Below are 12,409 nucleotides of genomic sequence, written 5' to 3' on the forward strand. Positions count from 1 at the left end.
TCACATACATGTGGCTTGAATAAACACTGTCTAATAAAGACTGTTAAAACAGCAAAGAGCAGAGCAGAGCAAAGGTTTTTTCTGTGTAAGATCATCACAGGAAACGGTGCTTCATGTAGCTTTACTTGCTTGGAGGCCATTCAGCTGCTGGTTATAACATCTCAGGCTATGTTTGGCTTCTCACATCACACTTCCAGCAGGAATCAGATGTATCCTTTCTCACCATTTCCTCCAAGGTGCGCCACACACAATCACTATCAAGGTGTGAAAGGGGAAATGTGTGAAGACTTTGCATTGTGGGCACATGCATCATGTGACTAAAAATGGCCTCATGCTCAAACTCTTGACTTTTGGCTTTGTTCTGGGTGGCTAGAAGCTCATTTGCTGCATGTTTTTTTGATGGCATCACCATCCCTCAACAGGTTATACTGCGATGCAGGTGTAGGGCAACTTTCTAGGCCACAGGCAAGGTTGTGATATACATTATATACATTAATGCACATTTGAGTTAATCTCCCAGAGCAGTGTGTGTTCGTATTTCATGACTGAAGTACATTAGACACATTGGAACAGTGTTTCCCAATCTGGTCCTCTAGGACCTACAGACGAACCATGTTTTCGCTCCCTCCCAGCTCTCTGCCAGACCGCCCACATTTTTGCTACCTGGAGCTGGGATGGAGTGAAAACGTGGACTGTTTGCAGGTCCATGAGGACCGGATTGGGAAACACTGCTAGCTCACTATGTGGATGCACCATCTTTTGAGATGCCAGAGGTACTGAAGACAAACAGGGGAGCAAAAATGTGGAGCGTCTGTGGGTCCCAGAGCACCGGGCTGGGAAACACCGCTGTAGGGTCAGAAAGGAGGAGATTACCCACTGTCCGCCACAATGGGATTGCGGTTTGCCTCATGGTGGCTGGTTTGGTGTCTGCGATGCCTGGAAGCAGGTGGCGATTTGACGCCAACAGACTAACCATCAGCCTCCAGGTGGTATGAGGCCTAAAAATGCAGTTATCAGGCTGTAAGGAAGGTGAACCGCTGCCAGCATCAGCTCCCCATTCTACGTCCCTGCATCCATCCTTCCTATTCATAGAGGCAGCCGTCCCTGTGCCAGGACGTATGCGGACGTCTAATTAGGTTTCATATTCCTGGTTGTTGAATGTTGCATAACATAAGATGTTACATAACACATAGTTTTTTTTTCTTTCTTTCAGGACACATTTAACACATTTTTCTAACACTTTTTTTTGAATCCATGTTATTCACATTATATATCTCACATGTTCATCCAAAAAAAAGGTGTCAACCTTCATAAGAACTATGCAAAACAGACGAGTAGCGTTATTATTATGTGCATTTTACTTACATAAATGTGCACATGAGGATTTAATACATGGGCAAATTGAACACACACGCACACGCACACGCACACAGACACACATATGGCTTTGTCATCAGCTCTGCTCTCTGATGCTCACATGCATGCAGAGCTGGTATTGGCACCGGTTTCAAGATTCCGGATTCAAGATTTTTTTATTAGTCACATGCATGAATGTACTGGTACACTGGCAATGAAATGACAAAGGGTAACAAAATAAAAACAGAGAGAATATAACACAGTTGGTGCTTTTTGACATTTTACAGATGCTTTTATCCGAAGTGATGCACGATTGAAAATGTGGGGTTAAACAGTCCCTGGGCGTTATGAGGCTTGTTTACGGGCCCAACAGTGAAATAACTCAGCTGACCCTGGGATTCGAACCGACAACCTTCCGGTGACAGACGCGGCGTCCTGACCCGCTGAGCCCTACGGCGCCCCCTAGGACCTGGAAGGACCAGCGTATGGGAACTCAGCTCCATCTTGCTGTATTCGGGCTGCTCCTATCGCACTTATAAAATAAGCAGAGATGATGGCAACTTTAAAAAAAAGAAGAAAGAAAAAAAAAGAAAAACACGGCAGAGTGGGTGGATTCAGAAATACCCCCGTATTAAAAGAGGGAAGCGAGCGGGAGCCCGGGACGCTGTGGAAGTGCGTAAGCAAGGCGCAGGAGCCGCCGCGGTGGCCTGATTCATGCCGGCCCACGCGCTCCAGAGTAACAGAGTGTGCTGAGAAGCCGTGCTGCAGGATCGGGATGAGGGGGTAACGGAACAGGGGCATGAGGCACACAGGACACTCTTAAAACGCAGCAGTATCAGCGGAAATGTGGCGGGGAGGGGGGGGTCTTTCCCTTTTCCCTGCTTTCTGTGCTGTGAGGTAAAAATGTGAAAGGCGCTATATACACATAAATGGAACTGAATGAGGACGGCAGGGATCTGCATCTGCAGGGCTGCAGGGATTCACCTTGGGTGCCCGCCGTCTTCCTGGCGGAACCGTAGGCGTTCCGAGGGCCGCGATCCTCGGGGAAGTGAGCTGACTTTTGTTCGCCCCTTGGAAACATCCTCCGCACTCGATTCTTCGCGTGGGCGTCGTCTGGCTGGCGGACGTACGGCACTAGAGCACAACATCGCACTTATTCATGCTTTATGTAATACCCACTAAATGGTGCCCTGCAGCTGTTACATGTTTCTATTTTTATGACTATTCAATTCACGGAGCCAGAAGTAAAAGGTGGAATATGACAGAAGAACATGGAGTTGTGGTGTGACAAAGACCTTTTCTAAGACCAGCAGAGATAGCAGTTACCCTTCAGTCTAATCATGAGTAATTTGGCCACTAACCTACATCTGTGAGGTATGTGCAATTAAATGGATGTTTTCCAGCTTTCTTTTATAAAATTCACAAAAGTGAGGAGGATATTAAGCTGCACTGATGCTGTTTTTCCTCCAGGTGGTGCTGAACCAGGTCTCACTTTGGGAAGCTCTCTGTGCCCGGGCTTGGTCCCGCCTTCCCATCCCCGCAGGTCCGACTGGACCCCGGCTGCTCCGTGTTTGCTTTCGGGCTTTGGTGTGAGGAGCTCTCAGGTTTGGTGTGCGACAGAGATGCTCTCCACACCGACGGAGAAACGCCGGCAGGGGATTCGCAGCTCTTATGTAACGACATTAGTCATCGCGCCATGATTCATTTTTTTTTTTCTTGTCCTAAGTCTTTCTCAAGTTTTCTACTTTGGGAAAGGTGGGCGAGAAGGGGATTATGACCTCCTTACTGTGATGAGGGATCACTGTTCGGGCTGAGAAATGGTGGGAAGACATCTACATTTATGCATCTTACACATAACTATCCTTAACATTAACCCTGCCCTACATTTGTACATTACACCTGTGCCTAACCCTAACACTAACCCTACAATTTTACATTGCACCTACAACTAATCCAACATATGTACATTACACCTAAAACTAACTCTAACACTAACTCTAACACCAACACTAACCCTACAATTGAGCTGACAGCACCTGCATTATCTACCCACCACGTCTGTGACTTTCCCAAGATTACCGCTGATTCACAGCTATGCTGTTTTTCCAGCCTAATAGTGTCTTTCAGAGCTTGACCAGTCTGTGTCAGTCAGCTGAAAACACTGGTATTAGAAACTATTTTCTGAAAGGTGAGTGAACACTTGAAGACATTGCATTGCATTTGAAAAAATCCGTCAAAGAACATACACATTTAGATGGCAATCTAAAAATGAGATTTAATACTTAGGATTGAAGCAGAAGGTGTTTTTGATTTGCTACAAAACAAGCTTGATTATAATTTAAGCTTAGATGCAGCACAATCTGCAGGATCCAGACACGCTCACTTGCAGGGTAAAGACTAGAGGAACAAGTGACAAGTGACACATTCAGGAGCGAATGGTGCCTTTTGGTGGTGGCCTTCTTTGAGGCTGCTGGGTGACCACAGGCCGTGTCGTTTTAACCAGAGGAATTTAAAACCTCTTTACTGGCCCCCGGAAGCTGCAGGCACTGTCTGGGGCAGAAACACCCCCCTATCTTCGTAAATTATTATAAAAGAGAATGCCGGCCCCTTCCCGGCGGCTGGGGAACATCATGAATGAATCATCAGCCATTCTCATTTCCACCCCTCCCTCCCCTGCTCTCCCCCCCTCACCCCCCTCCCGCTTTCTCCAATTCTCCCTTGCTTCTCCTCTCCCTCACTCTCTCTCTCTGGATCCCCCTCTCCCTCTCTCACCCCATCCTTTCCCCCCACCCATGCTCCCCCTCTCATCACTCCTTGTCTCCTGTCTCCCTCAGTCATCCTCTCCCTCCCTCTCTCTCTCCACCTCCTACTCGCCTCCCCCGCACCCTCTATCCCCCTCTCCCCTGTAACCACATTCCCCTCACTCCACCTCTCCCTTTGCTCCTCCTCTCCCCTGCTCCCCCTCTCCTCAGCTCATCCCTCACTCCTCTCTCCCCTTGCTCCCCCTCTTCCTTCACTGCCCCTTTCCCCTCGCTTCTCCTCTCCCCTCCTTCACTCCTCTTCTCACCTGATTTCCCTCTCCTCTGCTCCTCCGCTCCCCTCCTCCCCCACTCCCCCTCTCCCCTCCCACACTCACCCTGCACCAGTCCCGTGCTGATTACAGAACGTACTCCCCAGGGAGCGAGAGCTGCAGCACAGTCTGAATGACAGAGCGGGTGCTGAACTCCCTCCCGCCGGAGTCCGGATGTCTTCAGCTGGCTTGTGTTCTGACGACGGCAGCCACTAATGACCCTGGATATGGCAGATGCCCCCACCCCCCAGAACAGTACAGCCAGCCTCCGCATGGCACACGGCCTGCTTGGGTGCAGGTAGGAGTATCACAGCATCTCAGGCTGCCAGCAGACACATCGCTGGTTGCATTTTTTCACACATCTAATTGGGCTGAAGCATTTTTGTGAATGAACTCAATGTGACTGATTGCTGTGTATGTGAATGGCACAGTGCTCAATTCCATGTGTGCTGTGAGATCAGCTCTGTGCTGGGTCAGTGTCTTCACCCTCCCCCCCCCCCACCCACGCACGTACTTCTTTATAGAGTCTGCTTCTCCTGGGCAAACCCAGCTTTTCCACACCATCAGAGAGGCATGATCTGCTGACTGCAGCTGCCCAAAGGGTCATATGTTTTTAGGACAGTGTTCCCTGTAGGAGTAAGCTCAGACAGAACAGGCTGAGCCTCGTATGAATATGTAGTCACTGCGAAGCGGCGTTCAACAGCTCCTGCGTGGAGATGCAGACGGACACAGCAGCACAGGCTGGCAGAAAGAAGCAACTCCAGCATCTGTTCTCACTTGTCTCCTCCCCCAGTTGCAGCTGATGGGCCTTGCAGCACCTCTAATGAAGCGGCAGCAGGTCGCACTGCTAATTAACCACTAGCTCTTCCCAGAACAGAGTCGCATTTCCTCCGCAAACCCTTTTAATAGGAAATCATTTGCAGGCCAGTTAAACTAAAACAACAGACTCAATTTATGTTATTTTCATTTTGCAAGGGCAGGCAGAAGCTATTAAAACGTTTTAACTGGATTTGCGGAGTTTAATTTCAGTTTGACATGAAGGATACATGCCTGTTGGTTTTGTGGTGTATCAGTGCCATTCCTTTTATAGCAAGTTAGTAAAGCAAAGGAGGGACAGTGTTCAGCCCATCAGTATAAGTTGATATGCACTGTCTAAAAAAGCAGTGGAATGAAAATCAACTGGAGTTGTGTTCAAACATAATTTATAAATGTAATACTTTTTGGTATGTGCTTGTAGATGTTGTTTACACTCCACACATGGTACAAAGGCTCTCTTTTAACAAACAGTAGGTGACATATTAACATTTAGCACCTGCCACGTTTTCAGGTTAAATTAAATAGAGCACTGCAGCAACACAGTGCCACCTGGTGATGAGGAGGATGCATTGCATTCCTATGAAGAAGACTTTCATGGTGTGACAGGCCAGTGCAAAGATGATGTGTAAATTCCACGAGGTGGCTTCGTGTCGCGCCTTGCGGGCAGAGGCGAAGGCTCTGTCCCCATGCTGAACTCTGCCTGCGGCCTCTGGCCACACTGAAGGACAGAACATGGCTTCACCCCAAGTCGCTGAGGGTGCGGAGTCTCAGTTTACAGTTGCAGCATCGTGCAGGCTGAGGACGGGCTCGAAACCAGGCTGCATTTCCCTTCCTCCACAGTTTTCGATGATATCAGCTGACAGCAGAAGAGCTAGATGTGGCCTTCTGACGCAACACGCAAGGTGGGTCCCTCAGTCTCAGGGCCATGTGTGACCTTGGGTCTTCCAACTTCACCTCGATGTTTGGCTTCACAAACAGACAAGCTGACCCGCAGTTTGTATTTACACAGAAAATCATTCACATTGTTATGGATCAGTCCTAGATTCTACACCAGGGGAATTAAACAACAAATCTTTTGTGTTTGGAGTTAAAATGCATGGTCACAAAAGTCATCAATCAGGTTGCCGGGCAGGTAAGCATATCGAGATGCTGCATTTTGTTCTGATTAAGTACTCTGAGGTGGGTAATACAGGCCACATTATTTCACTCTAAACATCTATGGCTTCATTTTGACTAAAGTCATCCCTTACCTTATTTAATCAATTCATTTCAATTCATTTTATATAGCGCCTTTCACAACAGTCACCCCAAGGTGTTTTACATGAGTGTAATACATTCCTACATCATTAATACACAATAATTCAAAGGGAAGACAAAGAATAGAAAGACACGTAACACAAAACTCTCAGTGTGTGTCATTTTGGGGAAAAAAAATTAATAGAAACGTTTGCTAGTGTAACAATGCTGCCATCTTGTGGATTTTGCTTAATACAGTTAAACATCCGTTATGTAATATGAAATAATGACCTGCTCTGCATATGGTTGGTTGTCTGTCAAATGAAAAATTTTCATAAATAATTCAATAGCCCAAAACAAAAAGTAACTATGTACGACCTAGTTATTTATGTTTGTCTTTCTGTAGTTTTTTTGAGAATGTTTCTGTCCACAATGCAGATGTTCCCCTCAAAGCCAGGGACCCACGCGCATCATTGGATGGCAGCCATCCGTTCGTCTGTCTTCTGTACGCTCATTGGCTGCCTTCATACCGTCTTCTCAAAGGATGCTCTCCTTGATAATCCTAACTATCCTGGAGCTGCAAATGAAGCAGAACATCTGGTTTTTGTGAGATTTCAGCTGTTGATGGAGTTACACTATTGTAGTGCAGCTGTTTCCAGGATCGTCTCTGCTCTTCTTCCTGTCTCTGCTCGATGGTTTAGCAATCTTTGGTACAGAGGATCATCTTTATTGACCTCTACTTTGCCAGCCTCCAGGATCTCTGCTAACCTGCACAGAACTCGATGGTGCTGCAATCTGGTTTGATTTTAGTGGAGCGCAGTCTGGCACCACAGCTGGATGTGGTAAAGATTTGCATATGGGAAATCACAGAGGGAGCCCTTTCTTCCAAGGCGGGGCTGGGGAAAGTAATGTGGGGGGGCCCAATGAAGAAGCTGCCTGTGGAATCTTCCACAACCCGGTCTATAGCTCTGTCCATCACACCCTTGCAGGCTATTGTTATTGTTGATAGTGCCTGACTGACCATTCTTATGGCCATGAATGAACATGATTTATAGTCAAGCTCATATCCGAGAATACTTGAGTTTGCTAATATAATCAACACACACATATATATATATACACAGTGGTACATCAGTTCTCAAACTCATTAGAACTCAAATTTCTTAAAAGTTGAACCAACCAGTTCGAAAAAAAAAAAAACAAAATAACCTAGAACTCGATCTGAATCTCAGAAGTCAAACCGTGAACACCGACCTAAGATAACTTGTACGCGAAATGAGTCAGGCAGCACGTCTCTCAGCGGAAACAAAGGGTAACACTTCAGTCTCAGCCTCGCATTCCCTGTGATAGCATCGTGCATGTTTACACAAGCTGAATACATATATTTAGACAGTAAAAATACATTTAGACAATGAAAGACAGTAACAGTAATTATTATTATATAATAAAATACATTTTTAAATAAAAATTTCTTATTAATTTTAATATTAATAATAAACCATTAATACATTTAATTATAATAATATTGTTCTGCCGAGCAGGGACTGAACGGAGACAAAGGCGCAGACGTCAGGGTATCGGGGAATACGGGTTTAATTACAGGTAGGCTAAGGCAGGGAAAACGCAGACGGACAATACAATGACTGGACTGGGGAAACAAACTGAAATGCAGACGAAATACAGAGGACACATTACAACAACCAGAAACAGCTGATCACACGGTGATTCCACACGGGGTTAACGAGGGGGCGTGGCACACGGAAGGAGCGGATGATCGAGGCAGGACACATTTTTTTTTTAAACTTTACATATTGTTTGGATACATTTATTTTCTTACTTTACAAATTAATGTTTTGATTAATGTCCTTAGATGTGTTTAGTACAGTATATGCTCTGCTTGTTTTATCCGGTTCATTTTGTGTTTAAATGCTAAAAAAAACATATTTAAGTGTAAGTTTTTGGGGCCGGGAACCAATTTATTTGTTTTCCATTATTTCTTATAGGGAAAATTCGATCAGAACCGGAACTTTTTAGGATTCGATCCGTGAACATGGTGTCGTTTATGCTGAAGATACTATGTTAGCTCACAAGACTTTTCACGGGGAGGGGCTGTACCTAATAATTGCTGCCTCTGGCCTGTAGGGGGACCCCGGTGCATGGAGAAGCACGTTTCAGAATCGGAACCAGTTTTATTAGTCAAGTAATATATAAAGAAAACATAATATAGAGGATCGGTATATGCATGTTATAGTCTATACACTTAATAAAAGCCTGGGTTATCCGTCAAATCTGTCGCTTTTTGCCTTTTGACATAATCTATAAATGGACCCCATATATCTAGAAATATTTTTACTCTACCTCTCAAGATATACGTATTTAGACATAGCAACATTTGTTTTATCCATTGCTGGATCCATTTGGGGTGTATTCCCTCTTCCATCTTAATGCATTTTTTTTTTTACCATTTAACAGACTGAGGTCTTTACTAACTTGCTCCTGTCCTATCTGTGGTTACCTGCAGAGTGTAGATCCACTATAGGAACAACCTTGGGGTCCAGAGGCAATGAATGTAAGATTAATTGTTTTTTCAACGGTATATTTTATATCTTTCCAGATATAAAATTTTCTTACACTGGCAAACACTAAATATTTCTTTTATTGTAATATTTGATAGTGTAAGTGCAAAATATATGTTTAATATTTTTGAAATGGAAATATTTTGTAGAAAAAATGAACCGTGGGATCTGTACGCGGCTAAGATATGCCGCGCATCTTTGTCCCGGTGTTGTGCCACCTGTTACCATCCTAACTCCGCGAATCTCGCGTTTCTCGCAAATAGCCTTAACATTTTTCAGTAGCGTTAATTTTGCATTTTTAATAATGGACCCAAGTATGATTTCCACATTCGCGTGGATCTTAAGGTCCCAACCCTCGCGAATGTGAAGGTACAATAGTCCAGAGGTAGACTGCAGTTCAGGTGTTGTCTAATGCGACCGCCGAGGGGAAGAAGCTGTGTCTTGTCTCTTGATGTAGTGGTTCTGATGGTGATCTTGTGATCAAGATCAAGTGACAGATCCTGTATTAACTGGAATGAAACGGAGAATTCTTACAGTGAGCTTACTGTAACTCCAAAGTATGCGTAGCCTGCGAAGAGCCAAAAACAGCATTTTTAAAATCTTGTACGCTCAAGAAATTATATAGTGCGCGCTAGATATTATCTTGCGCGCAAAAAAATGTATTTTGCGCACAAGATATTATCTTATTATCTGGTGCGCACAATAAATTGATTTGTGCGCACAACATAATTATCTTGGCCGCACTATGTATAATTGCGCGGACAATTTAATTATGTAGTGCGCATAAGATAATTATATTGTGCGCACAACTTAATTTATTGTTCACTCAAGATAATACCTTGTGCGCACAACATTTCTCGTTTACAGTAGGGAGAGTAATGTTTTTGTGAATATCCATTTATATCAATAGTATCAACAAAGGTGACAGATAGGCCTATATATATATATATATATATATATATATATATACACCCGAATATAGTTCTTATGAAAACTGACATTAAGTGGAAATCTGATGATACTGTAATTATGATGGTTGCAGGTTCATAGTGAAATAATCTTTTTCTTTACTATTTGTTAAAGTGACCAAGATTCACTTGATGCTTTAACTCCACATTTAGTTGATTTAGAAGATGCTTGTATCCAAAGCGACGCAGAGTTGAGACACCATGGTGCCTTTCACAGTACCAAGGTGGTAGTGTTAATATAAAATGGCGCGATGTCTGTTTCTTTAGATGTGAATGAGAGATGACAAAAAGAAAAACTGCTACTGCAACTGCTTTTCCCTGTTTGGAGGGATTCCTTCGCTTGACAGTAACGAAGCACAAGCCGTCAAAGGTCTCTTCTCAGCAGCGGATGCAAGTGTCTGAAGACACCATAAATATTTTTTGTTTATTCTGGTTTTTAGTTAGACTAATATAATATATCCTGAGCCAAACAAAACTTAAGACATTACATTTTATAAATACACATATTCACATTAAACAAAGGGTGTTGGGCTTATAGTGATAGACAGAAGGTAAGGTATAAGAATATACATATATTTACTATTATTATTTTTTGCAATTGTTGTAATTCAGCAGAGAATGTATTTGTCCCCTCGGGGCTTGCCGTAGTGGATATATTCGCAGGCTTTCGGAGTTCGGTCGGTAAATTTCAGCAGTATATCTGTTGGATGCTTGTCAGACTGGCGTATGCCGGCTCTCCGAATAATCATGCTTATCTAATTCAGATCGCTTCTAGTTAAAAAATGCTTTCACCGAAATGCGGAACTGCCTCCTTAGTTAAACAGATTTTTCAGCATAGATAAGCGGGTACAGAAAATGGATGAATAGTGACTGTTATACAACCTTATAGCCTACCTTTAATATTTATAAGCAGTGGACAAGTTTGTTCATTTCTTAGTGAATGTGTGATAAAATGTGACAGCGTTTTTGTGTTACGTTTGTGTGTGTGCGTGCATGCATGGACCCACAAAGAAAAATGTTTTTCAGTGGATGAGGGTTCTAGTCTGAATGTACGTGACACTTCTTATATATGCTTTTTTATAGGATGGGGGAACAGCATCTGGGACCAGACATTTATGGGCAGCGTCTGGCTCAGTGGGCTGATGAATGCCCAGCCTTGGCACGTCTGTGACCCTTCGAGCGAGCATATTAACCCCCAGCTACCTGAGAGCCACTGTGACTGGCTGCCCTTTGCTGCCAAGCTTGCTGTCACCTACAGAGAACAGGAAGGGGGAGGCAAAAAGAGAATTCCCCCACAGCGATCAGTAAAGTATAAGAATGATCGTATATACACTGTTACAACAATCGATTGCCGCGCGTACTTGCGTACCAGTTATGTCAATCCCTGGATACACATCTGCCAACTCATGGAAACGGTTTGAAAAATATCTAACTCATAATACACACATGAGTCACCCATCCATCTATCCTGACGCAGTTAACCAGTGCTGGGTTGTGGCAATCCTGTTTAACAGAGAGAAACACTAATCACCTGTCAAATACAAGTGAAATGATTGTCCTTTTTGTAAACATGGCTGTCTTTGTTTATGGCACAACACTGCCTAACAGGTCCTGCCTAATAGTTCCCATCCTTCTGGTTTGATACATTTTATTTTCACAACGAGATTATGCAAGAGAAACGTAACAGCCCTTTAAGCTCTGACAATACAAATTGATGTTTTTTTCCCGGATGGTAATTCAATCGGCCGTACTGTAGCTTGCCTTACTGTTGCCTAAACAGTGGGCGCTAACAGGCCAAGGTGCTCCATCGCCTAAGCCTGAACTCGCTCACTGTCGTGCTTTGCTGCGGGCAGTCAGAGACCTGAAGGTAGCTCTGTAGGCCCGAGGGCAGGAGGAATAGACAAGCAGAACAACAGAGTATGAACATTTGCACTGGGGAGGGCTTGGCTGGTGTCAATATGATGATGGATGAATCCTTAAAGCCCGGTTTCTCATGCTTGGCTGCTCCTGACTCAGGCAGGCTTCCACACGCCCGGGTTTCGGAGAGGATGAGGAACTCGCAAGAAGCAGCTCCTTGAGTCTGGGCTCCACCGAAGCCCCCGTATTCTCATGGGTCTGGTGCAAGTGAGCAGTGCATCCTTTGGCCAATTTAGAATGCACGGCTGAATGAGTTTTTCTTGCTTATGCAACACGAGCGTTTCACTTTTTTTTTGGTTTGTTCAATATTTCGTTGAAGAGCAGCAGTAGCTAATTCCTGCCTGGGTCACTGCACAATGACACCCCCCATAGACAGCCCCCCCCCCCCCCCCAAGCTCACTGGCTTTCACTAACTGTGAGAAAATAAATCCCAGCAAACATGACAATAAACAAAAGGAAGGAAACTGAGG

At 44.4% G+C, this 12,409-nt stretch overlaps 1 long non-coding RNA gene across 1 annotated transcript; it reads right to left on the minus strand.

The window, feature by feature from the left end:
• Positions 1 to 1,562: 1,562 nt before the first annotated feature.
• On the minus strand, positions 1,563 to 4,620 carry LOC140578616 (uncharacterized). Its single transcript, XR_011982874.1, has 3 exons — positions 4,493 to 4,620; positions 2,341 to 2,490; positions 1,563 to 1,888 (listed from the first exon to the last, which is right to left on the minus strand). It is a non-coding gene; the product is annotated as an uncharacterized lncRNA (long non-coding RNA).
• Between the last annotated feature and the right edge of the window lie 7,789 nt (positions 4,621 to 12,409).

Source organism: Paramormyrops kingsleyae, chromosome 1 (assembly GCF_048594095.1).
Source record: "Paramormyrops kingsleyae isolate MSU_618 chromosome 1, PKINGS_0.4, whole genome shotgun sequence".
NCBI classification, from domain to species: Eukaryota; Metazoa; Chordata; class Actinopteri; order Osteoglossiformes; family Mormyridae; genus Paramormyrops; species Paramormyrops kingsleyae.